This window comes from Lemur catta, chromosome 4, assembly GCF_020740605.2.
Source record: "Lemur catta isolate mLemCat1 chromosome 4, mLemCat1.pri, whole genome shotgun sequence".
NCBI classification, from domain to species: Eukaryota; Metazoa; Chordata; class Mammalia; order Primates; family Lemuridae; genus Lemur; species Lemur catta.
Window position 1 is genome coordinate 66,729,972 of NC_059131.1, and position 26,687 is coordinate 66,756,658.

The following is a 26,687-nucleotide window of genomic DNA, read 5'->3' on the forward strand; positions in this document are numbered from 1 at the left end:
TGTGAAACCATGCCCAGCTATTAAAAAAAAAAAAATGTTTTTTTAGAGAGGAGGTCTTGCTATGTTGGCCAGGCTGGTCTCGAACTCCTGTACTCAAGTGATCCTTCCACCTGAGCCTCCCAAAGTGCTGAGATTACAGGCATGAGGCATCGCTCCCAGCTGAGACATACAAGATTTATTAATGTTTCATGGGGAGAACCATAGAGTGACTACCATCCCCGAAATGGAGTATAGAAGCTTATATACCATCTTGAGGTTACAGAAAGAGTGGGGGCTCGGAGAATGGCCAAAATTAGGTTACACCGATAAAACAGGTTATGGGAGGGAGAGAAGAGGAGGCCTGGCTAGCAAAGGTGGTCGTATTAGGCAGATGAAACCTCACAGGTAGCAGTCCTCAGAGGGAATAGATGGAAAGGTTTCTCGCAGACTTTTAAAGGTGTCAGACTTTCAGCTAATCTTTCCCAGTTCTGGACGAGGGAAGGGCTGGTTGCATCAATGCCGATTCTCAACAGATATAAATCTTCCTCACAAAAGACAGGCTTGCACGGCTGCTTCTGTTTGCTGGCTCTTTGACAGCATTCTCAAAATATGTCAAATAGATACATTTTGGGTAAAGTATTTTTATTTCTTTCATTAGGGTCCCCTGATACTTCCCCTCTGAGATACTTACCTGACACTCAATAATCTGGCATTTGCTGCTCCCCGCCACCCTCTTTTACCACGTATCAAATATAAATTGCCCAGCAACCCAGCCTCTGTCTACTGGAGAAGATCTCTGCGGACAGACCGGAGCCGCCACTGGGGACAGGTAAATGGGCAAGGTGGCTCTGGACACAACGCCAGCCTGGAGGTCTCCGGCGTGCATGAACAGCGGTCCACTGCCCTGAGGGAAGAGAATATTAGGACTTCCTTTTTAGGCTTGTTTTTAAATTATCTTCTGAAAAGTTCTGTTCTGCTTTTGTTTTTAACATTCATCATAAAGTTGTGCAAGTGTATAATTTATGCATGAACAGATACATATATTAGGGTGTGTGCTCAAAAATATTTTATGGGTGCGTAATCAAAAACAGTTTGGAGACAACTGCAGTAGATGTTTCTTTCTTGGCCCGGATATCACATCTGGCCTCTCTTGCTCTGTGCTCTCCCCACACCCTGTCTCGCTGTCTCACTGTTTTGTCATAGAATTACATCTTGCTGAAATTCAGTTTCTGGCCTCTAAAGATTTATAAAGGGATCTGTTACTCGTCGCTTGTATAAACACAAGAAGCCTAACCTTGCCCCCTCCCAGCCTCAGGTTCCCTTCCCCAGGCCTCTCCCCCACCGCCAGCTCCTGGCCCATCTCCCCCTGTGCTCCAGCCAGACCACATCTTCGTGTTCTCCCCACCCCAAAGCAGGCCCTGAGGGTCCCACCCTGTCCCTTTCCTCAAGGCATGCCTTCCCCCAGCCCTGCAGGTCTCAAATCTCATCTGACTCCAAGGCCCAACTCAGAGGCCCCATTCACCGTGAGGCTTCCCTGGGTCCTCCCACCACGAAGCGACAGATCCTCCAGTGCCTCCCAGAAACTGTACCTAGACGGTCCCAGTGAGACTTCGCAGGTGCTGCATTGAGTAAGACCAGCCATATAATTGGTTGAGCTCGATGCAGAATGAAAATGTGGGCACCCTGTTCAAAAAAGAAGAAAAAAAGTCCTGCTAACGGTGCTGAAATATAGAGCTTTTTCCTTTCTTCCATAGTCTCTCTCTTGACTTGTCACGGTGTTTTTTTGTTCTCTTTTTAATGTGGTGCTCCATCAGGCACAGGGACACTGAGGGCACTGGGTCCCCTGCCCTCCACACCTCAGCACTCACAGGTCACTGGCTGCCGGATTCCCCTCCCACAACAGCTGCTGGGGTGGCATTTGAGGCAGGCATCTCCCACGCCCATGGCCTGCTGTCCCAACCCATGGTGGACAGGTGATCCCGGGGGTGTTACAACATCCTCGCTGGGATGTGCTGGGGACCTGGATTGGGGGTGGGCAAGAGGTTTGCCGGGCTGAGCACCAAGCATGGTATTAAGCTGCCCCCGTACTATGAACACCTTAAAGGACTCACAGTCTGGTGTGGTGTTTCCCAAACTCTGAGTGTTATACCGTCTTCTCAAACTTTGCCACATGTGCCATCTTTTACTTAGTATTATTCTTTAGAGCAACCAATTTTTTTCTTTCAATACGTTTGTTCTAAGGGAGTCTATATATCACTGTGAAATTATAGACTGAATGTGATAATCATATATTTTCTACTACATATTAAAATAAATACTAAACTATTAAAATGTTTAAAATGCCTGTGCACATATCACCAAATGTCATCTCGCGGACCGGCTGCCCTCAGGGAAACGCTGAGTGCTTAGAAGAGGTTCCGCATACACAATGTGCTTTAATAGTCATAACCTAAAGCAGGCCTGGTCACTGTGGGAGACCAGTGTGGGCCCGCAGGCCCCTCGCTCCAGAAGGCCTTGAGTTTGGGGTTTAATGCTCTGTGTTCATTGTCTTGAAATTTTTAATGATTTCAGCTTTGAGTTTGTGTTTTCTAAGTTTGATGGGACAATGAACTGGTGGCTTGAGGCCTCGGCTCAGGTGCCATCCTGCCTTCTGCCACCTCCCCAGGATAGAGTCTGGGGACCACACAGTCGGTAACAAGCCAAAACTAAATGAATGAACGAGTGAACAAATCAGGTGTTGAACACTTGGACACCCACGAGCCTCAGCCTCTCCTTTTAAAATATCTGAAGTTTGATTAATCAATTTACTTGGGATTAATTTATACACATTTTAGCAATAAATTGTTAAAGAAATCAATTCCTTCAAAATATACAGACATTTGTTTTGGAATAAACCACTTGCCCACCTTTCGGGGCCTCTCCCTCATCAGGAAGTTTAGAAGCGTGGCTGGAGACGAGCAAATTCACGGCGTGATGTGAGGTCTCCTCTCAGCCAGCCTAGGGCTTCCTGGATGCCGCATCCTCCAGGTGGTCTGAGATGACACCCTGGGACATGCATTTCTCAGAGGGTTTACCTTGTCGGGGTCAGTGACTGCAAACTAGTGCATATGTGTGAGCATGTGTATGTGTGCGCGTACCCACGCTGTGCAATATACCGTTGTACTACTCACTGTGCTGCGGTAAGATTTGCCTCTCATTTGATTCTACCTGGGACTCCTTTGCACGTCAGTTCATAAAGATCTGTCATATGAGAGGACTTTGTAAGATGACTCACAAGATTCATTTTGGGGTCAGGCTCAGTAGAGTGCCATGATTCCAGGAGTCTTCTGGACCGACCCAAAGACTTTCCCCCATCACCAAAGGCTGGACAAGAACTGGCATTCACTAGTTGCTGGGGGAATGGCCAATCCTTCTTTGAGACCATCTTTCCTCATTGCCCACAACCTCTCCTGCATACCCCAGCGGCGGCTCTGCTGTTCATCCCAAAGGTCCTGGCCAGGCCCACCTACTCGGCCAAAAAGTTGACTTCCCAACCAGATCCAGTTTATTAATTGGCCACCATCCTCATAGAAAAAGTCTGGGTTGGGGGGGGGTGAATCAATTTCCTCCAAAACATAAAAAGAAAACTGCATAATCAAAATGAATAAATGTTTAATTAAATGCCTGCAAAGTGGAACACTATGTCAACTTCCTTAATTCATACATTCAGTATTTTTTAAAATTTCATAACATTTGAAAAACAAATTAAAAATAACATTTCCTCTTTTGCAAGAATTCTTAAGGAATGCATGGGGATTGCCGAGAAATAATGTGTTGCTCATATCCTATTATTTTAAAAAGAAAAATTATTAAAACTATTTAAAAATATTTGCAATACAAAAAATACACATTACCCCGATCTGATCATTGTACATTATAATACTGAAACTTCATTATGTACCTCATAAATATGTACAATTATATGTCAATTATAAATAAATAATGCACACACATATATATGTGTATATATATCATACTTTGTGTGGCTTGTGTTTAATGTGTTTGATGTATGATTGGAATCTTTTTAAAAAATTATTATTATTGTTTTTGAGACAGGGTCTTGCTCTGTCATCCTGGCTAGAGTGCTGTGGCGTCATCATAGCTCATTGCAAACTCAAACACCTGGGTTTAAGTGATCTTCCTGCCTCAGCCTCTGAAGTCGCTGGGACTACAGGTGTGTGCCACTGTGCCAGGCTAATTTTTCTATTTTTTGTAGAGATGAGGTCTCGCTGTTATTCAGACTATTCTCGAACTCCTGGCCTCAAGCATTCCTCCCACCTTGGCCTCCCAAAGTGCCCACCCTGGAATGGAGTCTTTAAAGTAAGCAGAGGGCCTAGGGGGCCACACAGGTCTTCAAAAGGCCCAGCCTCTGAGATCAGCACCCACCCCCATCCGCATCTGCAGACACGAGACAGGAGTCGTGCTGAGTCAAGAGGAAGCTCTTATTGAACAATCTCTAAAAATAGCCCCTAGCATGTAGGTCAGGTTATTAGTGGGTCTGGGAACCAGGAGAATCAGAGCTGGCATTGAGAGAGTTGACCAAAATGTAAACCCTACAGCCCAAAGGGTGTCTTCAAGGCTTGCCATGGCCTTCTAGAAACACTAGTAAAAACCTAGCAAAACCAGTAAAAATCTTATCATTAGAGCCAATGCTTTTATTAGCATAGATCTCCACTAAAATACAAGCAACTAACTTCAGGAGAAAATTTCTTTTTTCTTCCTTAAAATAAAAATTAAGGTGTTATGTATATAGTAAAGAGAACACATCTTAAATGGGCAGTTGATGACTTTGAACATATATACATCCCCAGGTTAGCACCACCCAGACCAGTATATAGAACATTCCCATCACCCCAGAAGGCTTCCTCTGCTCCCTCCCAGGTAAAATCCTCCCCTCAAAGGTAACACGGTGGCTCACGCCTGCAATCCTAGCACTCTGGGAGGCCAAGGCGGGTGGATTGCTCGAGGTCAGGAGTTCGAGACCAGCCTGAGCAAGAGCAAGACCCCCGTCTCTACTAAAAATAGAAAGAAATGATTTGGACAGCTAAAAAAAATATATATATATAAAAAATTAGCTGGGCATGGTGGCGCATGCCTGTAGTCCCAGCTACTTGGGAGGCTGAGGCAGAAGGATTGCTTAAGCCCAGGAGTTTGAGGTTGGTGTGAGCTAGGCTGATGCCATGGCACTCACTCTAGCCTGGGCAACAGAGCAAGACTCTGTCTCAAAAAAAAAAAAAAGGTGGATTTCTATTGCCATAGATTAGTTTTGCCTGCTTTTGAATTTCCTATAAATAGAATCATACAAGATGTACTCTTTTTAAAAATTTTTAGTGCATATTTTATTTATGCTAAGAATGAACGCAAAGTCATAAACCTTGTCTCGAGTCATAAAATATCGTAAAGGACACAAATGGATATTTCAAGAAGTTTTGTAGAAATTAGAAAGAAGTTGCCGAAGAGAAAGTATGCTGAAACTAGAACTGTATGCATCAGTAAGGATGAGTTTACATCAATTAAAATGTACTGCATTTTAAATTCACTTGTGAAAAATCTAAATTTACAAAGAAAAGGTACAGAAGGACGTTTGCAAATGAAGTCTTCAAGTCAATACGCAATTTCCTGTATGATTTTTCATGTGCTAATTCTGCAGAGCGTGACCTGGCTGTCGTCCAAGGAAATCCCCATCGGAGTGTCACTCTTGAAGGGGTGGTTGGGTGGAGGACCTTTGAAGGAAGACCTAAGAGGGAAATAAAAGGCTCTAATGGGAACTGAGGGTAACTTTTGGGGTTTCATAAAAAAAAAAAAAAAATTGAAAAGAAAGTGAAGTATGAAGTTGGTAAGGGAGAGTTAAAAAAAAAAAAACAACTAAAATACTGTTAAATCGGAGGTGCCTCCGCACAGGATGTGTGAGTTTCTGGAACATGTGGGGAAAGCGAGCTGCTAGAGGCAGCAACCTTGTGGCTGGTGGAATCCCGCCCAAGCCCCCGCCCCCCGTCTTTCCCAGCTGTCCACGGGCAGAATGCCCACCACACAGAAAGGTCAGGAGAAAAGGTCATTCTTCCGGCAGTGAGGTAGCCACTAGGGCATACGGGATGTGCTCTTTCATGTCTAGCTTCTTTCGCTCAGCATTGCATCTGTGAGATTCACAACTACACCCAGCCAGACACCTCTGCGATTGTCCCACGGTCCTTTTCTATGTCACCAAATTATCATCTCTCACCTTCCTCCCTCACAACACACAGCCACATAAATCGACAAATAAAAGTCCCATAGGAAGTATAAGTTTTATAATTTAAATGTTTTTTTCCCCCTGAGTTACACATGCTTATTTAAAAAGAAAAAATCTAGCTTTGAGAATCTTGTACGACTCACCCAAACACAGCCGATCCATGGGCTGGCCAGTGGCCCCCGACCTGGGGAGGCTGGGTAACAAAAATTAGTCTAGGTCCTTTCATTCTCCCTCTCAGGAATGTGGCCTCTAAGACTCAGAGGGAAGTTGCACCTGGCGATGACACTGGTCCCACCCGGATGGTGCATGGTGCCACGCACACCCCCCTCCAGGACTGAAGGGCCGGCTCCCCTGTCCATCCCTCAGCTCGGCCCTCTTTGGGAGCAATTCAGCCCTGTTCCCCCAGGGCAGCCCAAATCCAGCGTCTGGATGACATGGAGGTACAAAGGCCTGGCCTTCTTGTCCCAACTCAGGGCAGCTCTCGGAGGCTAACCCAGCTCCAGAGCTCCCTATGGGGTTGGCTGAGGCCTTTGCTGCTGTATTGCAGCCCAATTTCTCCCACTGCCCACTGCCCACTGCCTCTTTCTCCTCCCCCCATCTGCCATGTGCACAGACTCCAGGGCCCACCACAAGAAACTTCCTGCTCAGTAATCTGTATGTCACAGTCTGGTGGGGGTGGGGGTTGGGGCGGGCAGGAAAGATGGCGCTATGCCTGCCTCTCGCAGGTCTTCCCTTCTGACCTGGCTGAGTCCTGCAGCTTCTGCAGCGGTGGAGCAGGAGCAGCTCCTTCACCCCCACCTCTGGTGCTCCTGCATGTCTGTCCTGGAGAACTGTCTGCCCGGTGTGCAGGGTCTCCGAAGGAAAAAGTCAAATAGGTTGCAGAGAAGCAAGGCCAGATCTAAACCTCTCTGAGCCTTAGTTTCTTCATCTGTAAAATGGCCACAGCCACTTACTTCATATGAGTTAGAAGAAGATTCAGAGAACGAATGTAAAGGTACTGGTTTAAGGTTTTCTTCTTCTACCAGGTCTGAAGTCAGTCACTGATGGGCTAGAAAAACAAAAGGGTCCCAATGATCTTTGTAAAGGAAAAAAAAAAAATCCCAGGACCCCCCAACTCCTTATGCAAAAGGGAAGGTCAAGCCTGGAGGCTGAGTCATTCAACACCCCTTCCAAACTAAACACTATGCATCAGCCAGATCCCCAGGAGAGGTAAAAGGCCTTAGGTAGCTACAAGGACTGTCCTCACAGATCATTCATCAGGGAATTCTTTGCTGGCCTCCCATAAACAAGGAGCTGCTTATTGTAACTTCAAGTCTGCAGGCTGAGTCCAGCTCCTAAAACTAAAGTCTGGTCAACACCACACTGATAATGACGATTCCAAGTTTATCTTCCCAGGTGCAGGACAGAAACAGGATAAGCTCATTCTTCTACCTACCCAGGGACATCTACATAACTGATTCCTCCTTCACTCCCTTTTTCTCTTCCAACATTCACTTTATCTTATGTAAAATGTAGATTTACTGAGCATAATTAGAACCTCACAAGAATGTAACCATGTGCCTCTCTGCCCACCCTCCCTCCTTTTTCATTCTGTGTGCTCATTCCCCTTAAATACTGAGTCCCCAAATCCCTGTTTGGAGAGCACAGGTCACAGATGCTTCTGTGTGTCCTCAAACTTTAACTTAATAAACCTTTATTGAGGGAGATCTTTGCCTCAGTCACTTATTTGGGCTTGCCGTCTTCATGTACAGCCTCAAAGATTCCCAGGACAAAAGAGTGCCCACTTCACAATTTCCCCTGGAGTGGGTGTGCTTCCTGACTCAAACGCTACCAGTGACTCTCTGGTCTAGACAGTATGGTCCATGCCAGGCATGGCACCAAGCCCTCCTAAATCCTCATGGCGCTCCTCACATTACAGAGAAAGAACTAGAGTTCAGAGAAGTTAAGTGACTCACCCAGGGTCACACAGCTGGTACACCGTGGAGCAAGTCCCATCCAGGGTAACTGCCCCTCAGGCTTTTGTTTGGTTTGAGCCACTACTCTCACACCCTTCCCACTGCAAAAGGCATTCGAGGTGGGCAAAGAGGTCAGCTAGACCCCTGGAAGAACTTGCCTAATTTGTGGCCAGAGAGTAGGAACCAGGGGTCAGATGCTCTCCCCATCTCCTGGGGAAGTACAGGGAAAGGCAAGACTGGCCCAGTTTCCCAGAATGTCTCTGAATTCCTCAGTATGTACTCCCTCATGTTCCATGCCTGGGGGACGCAGTGACATGCCGGAGCCAGCTTGTCCGGGCTCCTAAAATCTGATTGTGCACACCCCTTCCCAGTTCCGTGTCCACAGCTTCACAGCGGTGACCACAGGGGGACAATTTACAGCATGAAACCCGGCAAATGCTATAAATTAGGGTTTTGATTTATATTTATTTGTTCTCAGGGAGCCTGTGCTTACACACTTCTTAGCACACCCCAGGGTGGATTCCTCAGGCTCCTGGGCTAGGTCCTCCTGCCTTCACCACCCCATCCTCCAGGACTCCATTTGTCCCCCACAGCCATCTCCATCACCTCTTCCCTGGTGTCCCCTCCCCAGGCCACCCTCCACACCACAACAGCACTGGCCCAGCGCTGACGTACATCAGGGCATGGCGCCTCCCCGGTGGACCTTGCACTGGGGAAAACAGGATAAATGACAGCTTTCACAAAGAGCCGTTTCACGGCCACCGTGTGAGTGCCTTGCTGGTAGCCAGAGTGGGCTTCCTTTTTTTCTTTTTGAGACAGGGTCTTGCTCTGTCATCCCAGGCTGGAGTGCAGTGGCGTCACCATAGCTCAAACTCCTAAGCTCAAGAGATCCTCCTGCCTCAGCCTCCCGAGTCCTGGGACTACAGGTGTGCACCACCATGCTCAGCTAAATTTTTCTATTTTTAGTAGAAACGGGGTCTCGCTCTTGCTCAGGCTGGTCTCGGGCTCCTGGCCTCAAGCAACCCTCCTGCCTCGGCCTCTGAAAGTGCTAGGATTACAGGTGTGAGCCACCTTGCCGGGCCAAGAAGTGGGCTTTCTGAAGCACCATTCTAGTTAAATGCCATCGATTCCCTAAACATCCCCACCCCTATGCCTTCCTTGGTGCAGACCCCTGCCTGAGCAGGCCCACCTCCAGTACCAGCTCTTCTAGAAAGTCTTCCTGGAGAGCCCAGGTTACTGCCAAAGCATTGTGTTTGTACATCTTTGACAGTATTTGCCATTGGCTGCCTGGAATTAGGGGTTAACTAGGTACAGTGCTGCTTTGGCTTTAAAAAAAAAAGTGAGTAGCACGCCCTCAGGCTTGATAACTTGGAAAATACCTTCCACTTTTCTGAACTTGGCACCAAAACTTATATTGATGAGTCAGTAGAGGGGAGAGTTAATTTATTGGCTTAGTTGTGTGAAAAATGTCACCTGTCTGCCTCCCTCCCCCAGATGAGCAACTCCTGAGGAACGCATGCCTGGATTCGGGACCTCGAGCAGTGCCTGCCCTGGGCAGGCCCCCAACGTCTCCACCCTTTCCTGAAGTGGAGGAGGGGAGGTGTGCAGGCTTCGGAGGCCCCTGAGGCCGGCCAGTGCAAAAGTGAAAAGGGGCATTTGCAGGGCCAGAGCGGATGGCTCCCCCACCCCACCCCTCCTGCTAAGGAAGAAGCTGGTACTCAAGGACTCCCACACAATGTCTCCATTGACACTCAAGGCCAAGTCAGCTCCTGGGTGCTATGGAAACCTCTCTTGGGAGCCCTGAGGGAAAGCAACAGCCCAGTCCTCCCACACTAGGCCCATTGTCCCCTGAGTCGGCCCTCCCTGAGAGCAACCTCCACCACCCCTTCCCGGGCTGCAGCTCCTGGCTCCCTCCCCACCAGCAACACCAGCTTTCCTCTTGCTGGCTGGGCCTGGGGGGGCTAAACGGGTCTCACCTGTCCCAGGATCCACTCCGGATCCTGCCCTCCTTATTCCCCATGACATCAAGATGGTCCCAGTAGTGAGGCAAGAGAGCTCATGTCTTAGTTGCCCTGAGCCCTGAGCATGGAGGGGCACTGGGCAGAGAGAGGCACCTCTCTCTCTCTGACCAGGCCACCCAAGCCTGGAGGAGGAAGGCCGGGCTCTGGGAAATGGCTCTGGAATAAATTCATCTGGGCCACCCAGTCCCTGGTTCGGGCTGCAAGCTCCACCCATTCTTCTCCCCTCTTCCAGTCCTGGAAACTTCCCCAGAAGTCACCCCCTGCTGGTCCCTCCCCCGCAGCCCCCCCATGTCTCCTTGGGCCAAGGCCGAGGCCAAGCTGCACAAATCCTGACGCAGAATGAAATCAGAGAATGTAAGGGCAGAAGAGGCCTGAGAAATCAGAGCTCTGTGTCCCTGTCCCACTGCATGCCCCGATACCACTGTACACAGCAGGACTTGCCCAGGAGCCCTGGGCTGCCTCTTGATTCGGTGCTGTGGCTGCTTTTCCCTGCTCTGACCTGGGACTTGATCGCAAGCCAGGAGTCTGCCAGACCCCTGGACACAGTAAAACCCATGGGGCTGGAAGCCCCTGACCCAGCCCAACCCAAAGCGGGGGAGTCAACACTTAGAAGGAAGGGCTCATGATAACGGCACCTTCTCCCACCAGCAGTCCCCCCAGGTGTGCCCATAACTGCTCCCTTCACAGATGCCAAGATGGCCCACAAGGGCAGCTCCCTGGAAGCAAATGCAGCCTGAAGCTCCTCAGGCTCCAGGAAGGAGGGGCCGTCCGTCTGGGTGGGCAGGGGAGAGCCTGAGCATTGGCCCCAGAACTGGGGAAGCTCGAATCCCAGCTGGGCCACCTGGGACAAATTAGGTAACCTCCCTTTGCCTCCATTTCACCATCTGTAGAAAGAGCGTGATAAAAACTATCTACCCACCTTGTTGGGTTATAAGAATTTGACAAGACACTGAATAGAAAATGTTTAGCCAGGCACCGGGGACGCTGAGAGTGCACGGAAGCAGATCATGGCACTATTATCATCTATGACAACCTTTTGCCCCCAGAACTCTAGGCACCAAGTTAGGTGCAGGGGGGTAAAAGAGTCTCGGGGAGAAGACCCTTAAGTGACTCCCAGAGAGGCCCCGAGCCCTCCCGAAGGCAGGAGTCCCTGGCCTGAGGGAGAATGACAGGGCAAATGGTTGACTTGTGGGCAGCCATGGGGCCCCCAACAAGGGGCCCCGCTGACATTCCTATTGGGCATTAACAGGGGGTGGCCAGTTAGTTCCTGGAATGTCCAAGAAAAACAAACTGGTTATTCTGAGTGAAATTGCAGCCTGGCTAAGGCGGGCTGAGTCTGCTTTAAATTAAACACAGCATTTCTGAGATTCTTTTCATCTCCTTGCCACTGTGGGCTAGTGGAGACATTACCTCACCTCACCTTCCGCTCTGAGGTGGGGAAGCCAACAGGGTGTGGGCCCGGGGGGTGGAGGGGAGGTTGGGAGGGAGGCCGGAGAGCCCACCGGGGCTCCTGGGGGTCCCTCCTCACTCCAAGAGCCCAACTTCCCACTGGGGCTGGAGTAGTGGATACGTGGGGATGAGGGCAGACAGGAGGTGCACCAGCACGCAGTCACCCCTGTCCTTGGTGTTTAGCTAAGGAATTACAGTATTTTCATTTTCAAATACACTGCTTTCCTAGGAGCACTTGAGAAAACTGGACTGCAGTCTTACAAGTCCAAGGTCAGTCCCTTTCTTGCTCCCTGTCCGACATTTAGGCGCTGGGTGGCCTTGCCTGGCAGGTCCTCAGCAGAACCCCAATGTGTTTTAGCTCGAAAGCTGATGGAGAGGCCAGTTTCCCCGCTGGGTATTTTTGGTTGAGGACGGAGTTCCCCTCTGGTTTTGCAAGTTGCTTTTGGCCAGCTTTGCCAGCTTGTGAAATCCTAGAAAATTCTGCAATGTTGGAGTCCGGCAGACCTGAGTGTAAATTCCAGCTCCCTCTACGAAGTTGACCTCATCTTACTCTGGTCCTGAATATCGTCTTCTTTAAAACAAGGGCAAGGATACCCACGTTCCAGGGTTGTTATAGGGGTTAAATGAGGTTGCTCAAGGTTCTTTTGTTTTAAGTGACGTATACCCAAAATTCTTTGGTTATAAAAAATAGAAACTTCCTCCAGCTGCCTTATGTAAAAGGGAAATTTTTTGCATAGAATCAGGGAAGTTTCACGAAGATAGGCTGCCAGAGAACTGAAATCAGGAACCAGAGAAGGGATTTGCAGTTTTTCTCCTCTTGCTCTTAGGGCCTCAGTGCCAGGCCCCTCCCTTGCAGACCATTAACACAGAGCCCCGGCCTTGGCCTGACAGTGTTTCTTCCCGTTAGGTTCACAGAGCTCAGTGAACCACAGACAGCAGGTTTCCGCTGTGCTGAATACTCTGCCCCTCCAGATCCACTCACTGTCCTTTCTTCTCCACCCTGCCCTGTCCTGGGGACTGACCTTGAGGAACTGTGTCAGCTGAGCTCCCTCACCTTCTGGGTGCTGAGTTCAGCCCCTTGTGAGGACTAGTGGGAAAGCGGAGGGCAGGAGGAGAGAGCCGGCAGGGCACTTCCTGTTCTGGTTCTTTCTTTGCCTGTGAGGCATGGTCATTGTGGGGTGTCTGATTCCTGTACTGGAGGCCCCAGCAACTTCCCTGCGAGCCCCTCCACCCGCAGCTCTCTGATGATTCTCGTGACCACCTCCTCCCTCATTCCTTCATGCTTACAGTGGTGATGGCTCCGTCCCTGTCCTGGAGGTGCCACGCCAGCCCTTGTTCCTTTCCTTTCATGTTGCTCACATCTTTAAAAACAGTCCACTCATTACAGTCTCTCCAGTGGCTGAACTGTAACTTTGAACTGCCATTGCTCCCCCGCCGGAGCTCTGCCTGATACAACCAGATCTGGGGAAGACAGCACCTCTCCTTGCCCTACCTCCAGTCTGCCTCCTGTAAGGAGCGGAGGAAGAGCTAGAAGAACCTCCAGGTTTGAAATCTTATCAGAAATAAGATATCCAGAACTGAAAAGACACCCAGAATTCTGCCAGGAATGAAAAATAATACATGTGCACCAGCTGCAGTTACTTCTTGTGTGAGAAACTCTCTATTTTCCTGGGAGAATGTGACCACATGAAAGAGTTGGAAATAGGCCACCAATTTGGTCAGGGCCCACTCTCTTTCTTTGGACACAGCTGCCTGAATGAAAGCCAGAAGATATTTTTCAATTGTTGATTTCTCAGTATTTTCCACCCCCAAATTCATAGGATCAGTTACCAGAATACCTGTCTTTTCCTTTTCTTTCTGGTTTGACTCATGTACACCTCACTCCTGGCTTCAACTATGACATAGCCTGTGGCCTGTCTCTGGTCCATCTTCCAGTCTTTTCCACAGCCCTCTGCCAAATTGTCTTGGCTTGGCCCAGGTCTAAACACGTCAAGCCCCAGATCAAAGCATTTCCTGGCTTCCCGTTGAAGCGTCTGAATGCTGCGGGCTGATAGGCAAGGCCTCTGTCATCAGTCTTCAACACTCTGGCCTGCTCCCTATTTCAGGAACTTCCCATTCCTGAAAAATCAGATCTTCCTCAATGACCTCCCAGTCCCTCCTCCCCACTCTCTCCGTCTATTCTTCCACACGCAGCTCGAATCCCAGCCCCAGCTAAGGCCTTCCCTGCCCACTTGGCTGGGGGTGCTCCTCACGTTGAACCCCTGAACTACCTGCCTATCTTCAGATGCAGAGTCCTGACCCGGTCTTGTGAATGCCAGGGGCCCCCAGGCCTGCTTTGGCCCATAGAAAAGGCCCAAGTCTTCTGCTCCTTTTGAGGTGAAGCATCAGTTAGTTTTAAACATCTGTGGTTACGCACACAGAGCTTTGAGTATTTGTAACACTTGTGATCACTCAGTCCTGAGTTGCACTTCGGCCTTTACAACACTGTAACAATGAATATCATACAATTAACTTTTTGACACTTGATTATGAATGCCTTAAGAAAACATAGACTTGTAAGTTTCTTTCTATCCCCGGGAAAGTTCTAGAATGGTTAGTTGAACATTAGGATTGTGATTATTTAGAATAGAAATTAGAAATGAACAGAATGTAGACTGGAATATTTAAGAAGTAAAAGAAAAAAACTGATCATTGGAAGCCTACGTAAGTTTACTAAGAACAAATTATGCCAAATTCATTTCATTTTCCTTTCTCATACAGTCATCAAGGTGACAGGTTATAGATTTCCTATAGATACAGATTCGAAGAATTTTAGGTGACGTGAATTGGTTTCCACAAGGCATAAAAGGAAGCCTGTCATGATAGCCATGGTAGTCATTAGTGCTGTGCACAGATAATCAGTTTCTCCCCCTCTCATCCACTTAGTAAGGGTGCATTTCCTTGCCCTCTTTGAGGTTAGATGTTATCATGTAAACTACATTGGCCGATAAAATGTGAGTGGAAGGATACCTCACGATGAATGAGCCAATGTACAGCTAGTTCTTGACGCACACTCATAGACAACAACCCAAGCCAAGTCTGGACAGCGTTATCAGCAACTCCGAAGGGCAGGCTAAAGAGAGGAGGACCCTTTGAAGTAAATAATGGCAATGACTTTGGAAGCCAAGAGGCATTAAACAGAAGAAAGTGCTTAAAGGGACAAGGGGCAGCCTTCTGGGTGAGACCGTGGGCCCAAGTGTAGCTACAGCAGAGTGAGGGTGGTCAGAGCCGGGAGGCAGGACTGCAGGGTCAGATGGCCAGTGGCTGGCTCTGTGACCTTGGCTAGGTCACACTCTAGGCCTCTCTCTCCTTCCAGTATGTGACTAGGGGCCTGATGAGGGAGCGTAAGTACATTTAGGGAGAAAAACTGCCAATAACTTCTCCATCTCTGTGGATATTGAAGGTTACCTTGAAGAAGACCCGGTGGTCCCCTCCTCTTGAACCTTAGTGGCCACTGTGAATTACCCAAAAACAAGAAGAGTGCGCCCTGCTGCCACAGGGCCCAGGTGTAGCAGGAGCTTTGGCAGCCAGACATGGTCTGTCCCTCCAGCACCCTCCGTACGTAGGGAGGGCTGACGGGGGGCTGAGAAGGGGTCTGGGGAGGCAGAACGAAGACATTGCTGTTTGCCTTCTGAATACGCTATTATTAGGACCTCTCTCATGGATTGGGAGAGGCCCTACACAGGACTTAGGTTGTCCTGAAAGGGGAGGAGGGCAATGGGGCCTAGAGGACCGTGGGGAAAGGCTGCTCTGGCAGAGCATCTGGCCGAGTCCTGTAGCTCCCGGACACTCAGGCATAGTCTCTGCTGAGGCTGAGAATACAAGGGGAACTTGGGGCTCCTGCACGGAAGACTCCTGAGGGTTCAGGACAACAGGGCGTTCCTGTAGCAGGGACAAAGCCTCATCGAAGACCCAGCATGGTGGCAACAGAAGCAACAACAACAATGTCAAACCCCAGCCTCTTCTCTAGGCCTGGTGGCTGGAAGCAAGGGTGGGCGCTTTGGGTTGAGTCAGCTCCAGGAGTTCTTGGATAATGCGTGTGGGCTGGGGACAAAGGGAGAGGAAAGCCTTAAAAAAGAGATGCCAGACCTCCTGATAATATAGGCAAGTGGGTGCTCAAACAACTCATGGGGGAAATCCAGCAGGTACTTTGCCTCCAGCCTGCAAAGTGAGTCGCAGCTATTCCATGAAAAAATGGGTTTCCTAAGACCAGCCCACATTTTACTTGTGGGGTTAAGTGAGATAATAGGCAAGAAAGTGTATTAGAAAAGTAAGAAGAGTTACACAGACATGAGGGTGGCAGAGACTACCATCTATTCCTCCCTTCGTCATAGATTTAGTCCTGAGATTTAGCTGGGCTCACAGCTGCCCAGCTAAAGTCTTCATCTCCCAGCCTCCTTTGCAGCAAGATGTGGCCATGGCCTGAGTCTGAGCCAATGGGATGTGAGTAGAAGTGACGTGAGCAGCTTCCAGATGATCTTATCATCAGTAAACTGTTTGTCCTCCTTTCTTCTGTCTTGTGGGTTGGAAATGGACATGGTGCTGGTTAGTGAGCAGTTTTGATAATGTCGATGAGGAAATCCTGAGGGATGGCGGAGCAACAAGACAGGAGGAGCTTGACCCCTAATGACTCATTAAACCAAATGGCCGACCTGCCTTGTACTGCCAGCCAACTTCTGACCAGTTTCCATTCAAGATGTGAACTTCTAACTTGTTTGAGCCACTGCATTCACTGTATTTCAAGGTATCTTTGTCACCTCACTTGTGTCTTCACTAATACAAGGGGTTATGAATCCTACTATTAAGAATGTTGTTCAGCTTCCTGCTTCTGAAGATTGATGGTGGAGTGACTTGTGGTCATGACCCTATTGGTATATTTTTTCCATTCATCATGCATTCATTCATTCAGACTGTCAGGCAGTCCATCGATGCTTATTGAGAGCCTCCCTGGTGCCAGGAGCTATGCAATGGGCTGGAGATACAACGGCAGACAAAATCGACATGGGTTCTGCTCTCATGGAGATTTCCATCTAGTGGGGAGACAAGCATGAAAGAAATAATTCCACAAGTAAATATCTAATTACAGATTGTGATATGTGTTTGAATTAAAAGTATAGGATGTCATGGAAGGATGTAGTGGGGTCTTCATTTAGGTTAGAGAACTCTAGAAGGCCTGGAAGAGAGACTTCTGTACTGAGACCTGAAGAATGAGTAGAAATTGACCAGGCGAAGAGCTGGGGGAAAGTGTTCCAGCAGCCGGCACAGCTTATCTTTTACTAGAGGTAATAAAGAGGTTGGCGCTTCAGGCACAGAAAGGTTAGCATGGCCAAAAGAGGGCAAACAATGAGGACAATGCCTTGGAGAAGGTCAGGGGCAGAGAGACATAGGGACCAGATCTTGCAATGCCTTAGAGGGCATGTATGGTAGGCAGGATTCTAAGATGACCTCCAAGATTCCTGTCCTCTGTGTACACACCCTGTATGGCCCCTTCTCCTTAAGTTTTATAGTTTTGTAAAACTATAAAACCTGTGAATATGATGGGCTATCACTGCTATCACTCCTGTGATTAGGTTACATTATGTGGCAAATGTGGAGGGATTTTTGCAGATGTAATTAAGGTGCCTAATCAGTAGACCTTAAGTTGATCAAAAGGGATATCATCTTCTTGGGTGGGCATGACCATTATGTCAGGTTACATGAGTGAGCCCTTTAATATTAATAGAAGGTCTATAAGCCAGTCACAAAAGGACAAATACTGTTTATTCCACTTCTATGAAGTACCTCGAGTAGTTAAAATCTTAGAGACAGACAGTAGAATGGTGGTTGCCAGGGGCTGGTGGGAGGGTGATGGGAAGTTATTGCTCAGTGGGTACAGAGTTTCAGTTTGCAAAGAAGAGAAGAGTTCTGGAGATGGATGGTGGTGATGGTTGCACCACAATGTGGACGCATTTAATGCTACTGAACTGTATGCTTAAAAATTGTTAAGATGGTCAATGTTATGTGTATTTTGGCACAATTTTTTTAAAGAGAGAGTTTAGATGTGAGAGACAGAGAAGCAGCAGAGATGTTCTCTTCTTGGCTCTGAGGGAGTATGCTGCCATGTTGTGGAGAGGACCATGTGTCAGGTAGCCTTTGGGTCTGAAGGTCAGACCTACAGCTGCAAGGGACTTGCCAAAAACCAGCAAGCCTCAGATGAGATCAGGCCCTAATCAACACTGTGATTGCAGCCTTGTGCGACCCTGGGCAGAAGACCCAGTTTATCTGTGCTCAGACTCTCAATCCACAGAAACTGTAAGATTATACATGTGTATTCTTTTAAGTCACTAAGTTTGTGGTGATTGGTTATACAGCAATAGGAAACTAATACACCATGCTATGGATTTAAGATCTTCTAAATAAATTAGGATGAAATTTAACCAAGGAGGTGAAATATTTCTACCCTGAAAACTATAAAATATTGAAAGAAATTGAAAAGATATCCAGTGTTCATGGATTGAAAGAATTAATATTGTTAAAATGTCCATACTACCCAAAGCGATCTATAGATTCAACACAATCTCTATCAAAATACCAATGACAATATTCACAGAAATAGAAAAAACAATCCAAAATTTGCGTGAAACCATAAAAGACCCTGAATAGCCAAAGAAATCTTGAGAAAAAGAATAAAGCTGGAGGCATCACACTCCCTGATTTCAAAATACACTGCAAAGCTATAGTAACCAAAAAAGCATGGTACTGGCATAAAGACAAATGCATAGACCAATGGAACAGAACAAAGAGCCCAGAAATAAAACCATGCATTTACAGCCAACTAATTTTTGACAAAGGCACCAAGAACACACAATGGGAAAAGGACAGTCTCTTCAATAAATGGTGTTGGAAAAACTGTATGTCCCCATGCAGAAGAATGAAATTAGATCCTTTTCTTACACAATATACACAAATGAACTCAAAATGAGTTAAAGACTTAAATTTAAGACTTGAAACAATGAAACTACTGAAAAAAAAACATAGGAGAAAATCTCCTCGACATTGATCTGGGCAATGACTGTTTGGATATGCCTTTTTGGAAAGGCAATAAAAGCAAAAATAGACAAATGAGATTATATCAAACTAAAAAGCTTCTGTATAGCAAAGGAAACAATCAACAGAGTAAAGAGACAACCTACAGAATGAGAGAAAATATTTGCAAACTATACATCTGATAAGGGGATAATATTCAAAATACATAAGGCACTCAACTCAATGGCAAGAAAACAGATAACCAAATTAAAAAATAGACAAAGGACCTGAATAGACATTTTTCAAAAGAAGACATAAAAATGGCCAACAGGTGTATAAAAAAATGCTCAGCATCACTAATCGTCAGGAAAATGCAATTTAAAACCACAATGAGATATCACTTTATATCTATTAGAATGCGTATTATCAAAAAGACAAAAGATATCAAATGTTGGCAAGAACGTGGAGAAAAGGAAACTCTTGCACACTATTGGCAGGAATGTAAATTAGTACAACTATTATGGAAAACAGTATGGAGGTTCCTCAAAAAATTAAACATAGAACTATCATATGATCCAGCAATCCCACTTCTGGGCATATATCCAAAAGAAATGAAATCAGTATGTCAAAAAGATATCTGAGTCTCATGTTTATTGCAGCATTATTCATAATAGCCAAGATACGGAATCAAACTGTGTTTGTCAATGGATGAATAGATAAAGAAAGTTTGGTATATATACTGAGTGGAATACTACTGAGCCATAAAAAGAATGAAAGCCTGCCATTTGTAACAACATGGATGAATCTGGAAGACATTATGTTAAGTGAAATAAGCCAGCATGGAAACAGAAATACGGCATGATCTCGCTCATATGTGGAATCTACAAAAGTTTATCTCATAGAAGCAGAGAGTAGAATGGTGGTTACCAGTAGCTAGGATTGTGATAGTTGTTGTTTGTGTTGGTGAAACCACAAGAGGTCTTTAGTTTGCGTCGCACAAAGATCCAATTATTGAGAGAACAAGGATTGCCAAGGAACAAAGGAATTTTTATTAAGTAATATGACAGATGTCTTGTCAGGAGAATGGGAGAAGCTGCCTCAAATCCATCTCTCCCACTAATGGACATCATGGGCTTTTAAACCGCAATCAGGGGCCACATGCCTTGGGGCAGGTGGAGGGGTATATTGAATCCTGGCTTCAGGAAGTCTGCCCTTCAGAATCTCAGCTCCTTTGTCTTGCAGAAAATCCATCATTTCTGGGAAACAACTCAAAAGGTCAAGTAGTTAGTTAAGGGAAAGGATTATAAAAAACATATGAAGGCCCTTGAAATTTGTTCATGGAGCCAGTTACAGCTACGGAGATGTTGGCCAAAGGATACAAAATTTTAGTTAGAAAGAAGGAATAAATTCAAGAGATCTATAATACAACATGGTGATGATAGTTAAGAATACATTGTATTCTCGGAAAATGCTAAGAGAATGGATGTAAAGTGTTCTCACCACAAAATGATATTGTGTAAGGTAATGCACATGTTAATTAGCCATATTTAGTCATTCCACAATGGATATGTACTTCAAAATTTGTTGGACACAGTAAATACATACAATTTTGTCGATATATAATAAAAATAATAAAATAAAAGAATAATAAAATAATAAAATAAAAGAATAGTCATTTCCACAAAAAAACTTTTCTGTCCAAGAAGAATCCATGAAATATTTTAAGAGTGGGGTGCCAGAATCATATTTACACTTTACAAAGATCAAGGAGGGTGAGAGTGGAAGCAGGAAGACCAGTAGGGAGACTACTGCTGTAGCAGAGGCAAGAGGCCAGAGTGGCTGGGACTATACTGATGGCAAAGAATAGAGACAAAAGGACTGACTCAAAATATCTTTGGGAGGTAGGTGGTAGATTGGGAGGGTGGAGGCGAGTGAAGGGTCAATGATGTCTTCTAGGCTTGGGGCATGAGCAGCTGCGATGGGGAACCCTACAAGGGAAAGCTTGTCTATAGGCAATGTCTCTCTGGACATCCCTGTGCTAGTTAGCAATGCAAGTAATAGAAAACCCAAATGACTGAGCTTAATGAAAAACATGTTTAATTATATCACATGGCAAAGGCCTGGAGGTAGGAGTTCCAAGGTTGGTGCAGCAGTTTGTGAAAACAGAAGCTTATGAGCCACATGCTCTTTAACTCAGCCCTGGCTAGAAAAGTTTACTACAAGTTCAAAGCGCAAGCCTGAATTCATAGTTAGTGAGGAATCTTGACAGAATGGGAGTCTACTGACAGTGCTTTAGGAAGACAAGTCCTGAGATGGTCATTGTTAGAAAGAAAAGTTAGCAAATATTTACATACTTATTGTTACACAATGAAAGTTAAAACTGTACTTTTTTCCCCCCTATTTTCATCATAAAATTCAGTTTCTAAGTCTATTCACTGAGAAGAGCAAAGAGTTTTCTTGAAACGGTGAAAGTTCTAAGTTCTAAAGTAATGGTTGTAAGGATCATTGAGACCAGAACATGTCTGTTGTAACATCTGCCAGGATGTGTGTTGTAGAAAACTTTTGTTCCTGTAAAGGTGCAAATTATATTTGACATAAGCATTTGCCTTTATCTCCCAGGTGAGGTGATAATTAACGTTCCTTGACTTCCCCTGCAGATCTCTAGGCAGCTGCCCTAGCTCCACACCCACACAGGACGCTGCACAGCAGCAAGGGAAGGAGGAGGATGGCCCTTCCCCTATAGATGGGAAAAAATGTATTTTCCCAGAAGCTACTTACATGTCATTGATCAGGGTCTGGCCAGTTAAGAGCAAAGGGGCTGGGGTCGCCATGATTGGCTTAGGCCAGCCGTGGGTTGGCATGTTGCAGCCTGGTTGAAACTGTGGTTCCAGTTCCGTTAATAAGGGAGGCAGGGTGGGCAGAAGGGCTGCCGAGTAGGTGGTGAGATTTCAGAAAGCTGCCTTTGCTGTCACCCCCTTGCAGGCTGCCTAGCCCTGGTCCCCCTTCTAGGAGCCCACTGGAAAAGACTCATGATGGGCAGAAAACGGATATGAAAACACTCAATTTTTACAATGCAATGAACATTAAACAACTTTGCTGGGGAGCAAGGAGCCTTGTAGAGTGAGCCACCCAGGATCCTTCTCACAGGACTGGCACTTGTCAAAGGGTAGCCTTGGAGCATAGACTGACCTGGCCGCCTCTCAGTGCACCTCTGATGGCAGGGGCCACTCAGCAGGGCGATGGCTCCCCTGGCACACAGGCATCTGGACAGGGCCAAGCAAGCCCTCACCTTTGCCCCAGTGACACGAGGTCCTTAATGGCTGGGAAAGCACGACTCCAGGAAGATGCTGAGGAAGTAGAGAGGCCAGTGCCCTCTGCGTGGGTCTCCTGGGAAGGCGTGGGGGAAGGGGCCTGGGAAATGATCACAGGCCTTTCCCAGCCTTCCTCCGTCCTCGGGAATCTTGCTGGAGGCCAGCCAGGGTGAGTGCTGGGCCCCGAGCTCCCAGCAGTAATGAGACACTGCCCAAGAGCGAGCAGACGGCACCCGCATGTGAACTGGTTGCAGGAAGCCCCCGCACCTCTGTCAAGGCTGCGAGCCACAGAGGGCAGGCTTCCGGGGCTGCCTCTTCACTGTCCAGTCCAACAACCTACTCCTGCCCGGGTCTCCCTGCCCCTGGCCGCTGTGCCCACCCTCCACTTCAAGCAAAGAGGGGCGTTCACTGTCCAGAACACACCCATACATCTCTGTGCCTATCACCTGCTCTCTCACCTGGACTGATAGCCTATCTTTGATACCCCAACGAGATGGGGTCACCTGCCTGTGGTCCTCCCAACACAAGGCCCACCCAGGATGGTCCTGCAGGAGACATCTGCTGCCAGAAACACACCTCACAGGGCTAGGCAGGGTGCTGGCTCAGAATTAGTGTCCGCTGCGGAGGCCACGGCATGGCCAGAACTGGAGTGGGGCCAGGGTGGGATGTCCCTGCAGCAGTCCCTGCGGGGCTCAGCCATATGGCACCCCGACTGCTGGAGAAGGCAGCACGGCTAAGCACAGGAGTGGGGGGACAGGCCCATAAACATGCTCAGACGCACACCCACAATCACACGATTGTACAGCTAGTATGTATTTTTTTCAATTTGTTAATTGTAGTTAAAAACACACAACATAAAAATTACTATCTTGACCATTTTTAAGTGTACAGTTCAGTGCGTTCACGTTGTTGTGCCCTCATCACCATCATCCACCTCCAAAACACTTTCCTCTTATAAAACTGTACCCATTACACATTACCTCCTCATAGCCCCTGGCAGCGCCATTCTGCTTCCAGTCTCTATGATTTTGACTAAGTACTTGAGTCTTGAATACCTTTCTCCCTCACCCACAGCACCCCTCTCCCTGTCACACACATCTGTGCCCGCTCTCGATTTGCCTGTATCACAGCAGCGGTTAACATGGGCCCCTGTCTCCAGTCAGAGGCAAATCTATCCCTCCCCTGCTCTAGCAGGATTGGAGGTCACAGAACCTATTTGCTTCTCATTCAAAGTGACGGCAGCCAGACGGTGGGGGTGGCAGTGCTGGGGTGACAGGGTGCATGGGTGGTAGAGGTGGCAGGAAGGGCAAAGGCCCCAGATGCTCTAGTGGCAGCAAGAGCCACCTGTGATCCAGACAGAGCCTAGTCTAGGCTCTAAGACAAAGGCAGCATCTCCAGCACTGAGCGAGAAAAGAGAAGGGCGAACACAAGAGACTTTGACCATCTCAGATCATTCATCCCTACCTCACAGCCTGCTGTGAAGCTTAAGTGAGACCATGGATGAAATGTGCTTTGAAACTGTTACTCACCTGTTGATTCATTCATCAAAAATGTGTTGAGGGCCTAGCACGTGTCAGGCATTGTGCTGGGGCCTGGAGAGAGGGGTGGCAAGGAGAACACATAAAACATGGCAAGAAAATCTACAGTGCATGAGCCACCACAATCTCTGCTTCCTAAGCCCATGGCAGACACCACTGATGAAGTGTAGCTCTTTATCATGGGCCTTGGGTAGGACCTCAGAATTCTTGACACAGTTCTCTAGGTAGCCACTCTTAATTGCGTGTCATGGACTAAATGTTTGTGTCCCCCAGAAAATTCTTATGTTGAAGCCCTAATCTCCAGTGTGGCTATATTTGGAGACGGGCCTCTAAGGAAGTGATTAAGGTTAAATGAGGTTATAAAAGTGGGGCCCTGATCTGATAAGATTAATGTCCTCATAAGAGACCGCAGAAAGCATGTGCCCTCTCTCTCTCTCTCTTTCTTGTTCTCTCTGTTCATGTCCCCGGGAAAGGCCCTGTGAACACACAGCAAGATGGCAGCTGCCTGCAAGCAGAGGAAAGAGGACTCAGAACGAAACCTACCTTGCGGGCACCTTGATCTTGCACGTCAAGCCTCCAGAACAGTAAGACGTAAATTTCTGTTGTTTAAGCTGCCCAGTCTGTGGTATTTTGTTCAACCCAAGCAGTGTAAGACATGGAGTCAACATGAAGCCCTAGAGTAAAGGCGTGGACTTGTAACAGGCATAGCTTGTATCAGAAACAGAAAGCAGCATGGTGTGTCTAGAGTGCCTGGTGTTTAGAGAGGGGAGTAGCTAGAGATGGGACTGAAGAATGAGGAAGCCTCTATACCACATATGGCCAACTAAGCCAGGGCCTTGGGACTTTCCCTAAAACCACTGAGGAATGATCTTCACATTTGCATTTAGAGAGAGCTACCTGCTGTGGGGATGCTTGATCAGGAGCGGAGAGTGGTGGGTAGGGAGAGATCAGGAGGCGGCTGCTCCATGGATCAACCCTGGGATGATCTGGGCCATGGGAGGGACAGGCCTGCTGACCGATTAGCTGCACATAAAGAGGAGGAGGTGAGGTGACTCCCCAGTTTCTGGCCTGGGTCATGGGTTGGATGGATGATCCTCCCCTTGAAAGGGATGTGATTTTCTATAGGAGATCAAATTTTCAGCCTGGGCAGGCCTTGTGTTTCATGCGGAATAAAAGTGCCTGAATCTCATTTCTGCCACAATCAATTGGTCAATGGTAGTGACAGGCCAGCCCAGATTCAGTGTGGGTGGGGACTATCCGAGGGTGTGAATTCAGGGAGTCATGAGTCATTGTGACCACCTCCAAGTCCCAGACAAGAAGAAAGGAGAAGGACGAAGTCAAAAGCTAAGGGCACCTGTCACCTGAGCCTATCACCTTGAACACACTTTCCCTGTGCCCTATTCAGTGCCTTCCTCTGGTCCAGAGAAAGAAATGGGTCACATGACTATCCCTAGCTGCAAGGGAGTCTAAGAAACTGAATATTTTAACCTGAGCACACTGACATCCCCAGTAAAATTTGAATTCTCGGTAAGGAAAAAGGGAAGAATGGGTCTTGAGTAAGCAACTAGCAGAGCCTACTACACAGACCACGAAGGGGTGGAAAGGAAGTCACCACCACTGAGAGCTTTTGTGGGAGAGAAGTCATGCTCATGCCACCTTATGAGAAAATGGAGAAACTGGTCCACTGGGTCTGGAGTGGGGCCCAGGCATCGCTGGCTGACAAGCTCCCAGGGGATGCTGACGCTGGCAGTAGGAAGACCACACTTTGAGTGGCCCTGAGCTGGTTTATACTGAGGTAACGAGCAAATCTCAGATCTCAGAGGCTTGAGTGCCTGAGGTGTGTTTACTACTCATGCTGCATGTGCACTGTGAGTCGGCTGGGGCTTTGCTCCTAGAAGCCAGGCAGCCAGAACACCTACCATCTGGAGCAATACTGGTGACCAGGCCAGAGGGAAAGGAGTCAGGACAAAGCATCAAGTGGCTCTTAGAAGACATTCAAGTGGAATGGCCATGACTGACATCGGTAGGAAGGGGAAGCCTATATTGGTGAGTGATAGTGCAGACTACAACAGCTTCACAAAAGAGGTGGGGTTTCAGCAGGGTGGGCTTTGAAGGATGAACAGGAGTTTACCCAGTAGAGACAAGGAGAACATGCTAGGTTGAGGGAAGACCGTAAATAACTTCTAATGATTGAGCACCTGTTATGTGTCAGAAGCTGTCAGATCGTTTCCTATCTGGCCCTCATAAGAGCTTGAGATATTATTAGTCCATTGTATTGAAGAGCAGGCTGAGGGTTTGAGATCAGCTGACTACTGCTGAAGGTTACAGGGCCAGAAAGGGGGGGCCCAGGAAATCAAACCCAGTGGCCCGGGATTTCTCTCCTCTGCCACAGTGGAGTCACGGAGGCTTGTGGCTGTGTAGGGTGTTTGCAGAATGGTCTGAATGCTGCTCTTTCCCTGGAAATGGTCCTAACATCCAGAGGATATTTTGGGGTACATGGGGAATCATTAAGGGATTGCAATATTTTTTTATTGTGGTAAAATACACATAACACAAAAATTACCATTCGACCATTTTGAAGCGTACAATTGAGTGACATCAAGTACATCTACGTTGTTGTGCAACTGTCACTACTATCCATCTCCAGAACTTTCTCATCTTGCAAAATTGAAACTCTGCACACATTAAACACTAACTCCCCACCCCCTCCTCCCCCCAGCCCCTGGCAACCACCATTCTACTTTCTGTCTCTGTGAATTTGACTATTATAAGTACCTCATATAAATGGAATTACACAGTATTTGTGTATGTCTGGCTTTTCCACTTAGCATAATGTCCCTAAGGTTCATCCACATTGTAGCACGTGTCAGAATTTCATTTCTTTTTATGGCTGAATAATATTCCACTGGTTGTATATACCACATTTTGTTTATCCATTCATCTGTTGGGCTCTTGGGTTGTTTCTGCCTTTTGGCTCTTGTCAATAATGCTGCTACGAGTATGAATGTGCAAATATCTCTTCAAGTCCCTGCTTTGAATTGTTTTGCATATATACCCAGAAATGAGAATGCTGGTTCCAGAGGGTGTATAAACATAAAGGACTTTGTATGGGTCAGAGGTGC

At 47.2% G+C, this 26,687-nt stretch overlaps 1 protein-coding gene across 3 annotated transcripts in view; it reads right to left on the reverse strand.

Moving 5' to 3' along the window:
• Window positions 1–864: 864 nt before the first annotated feature.
• Window positions 865–26,687, reverse strand: part of POLR1A (RNA polymerase I subunit A) — a 104,983-nt gene continuing 79,160 nt past the window's right edge. Inside the window, exons 35-36 of one of the 3 annotated variants that reach the window (XR_006734749.1) lie at window positions 1,569–1,662; window positions 865–883 (exon numbers count right to left, since the gene is read on the reverse strand). The gene's annotated coding sequence lies outside the window, so the exon portion shown is untranslated. Of the gene's footprint in view, window positions 884–1,568; window positions 1,663–5,440; window positions 5,756–16,654; window positions 16,742–26,687 lie in introns of those variants that run through there. The other 2 variants (XM_045550010.1, XM_045550009.1) reach the window with 2 other exon arrangements.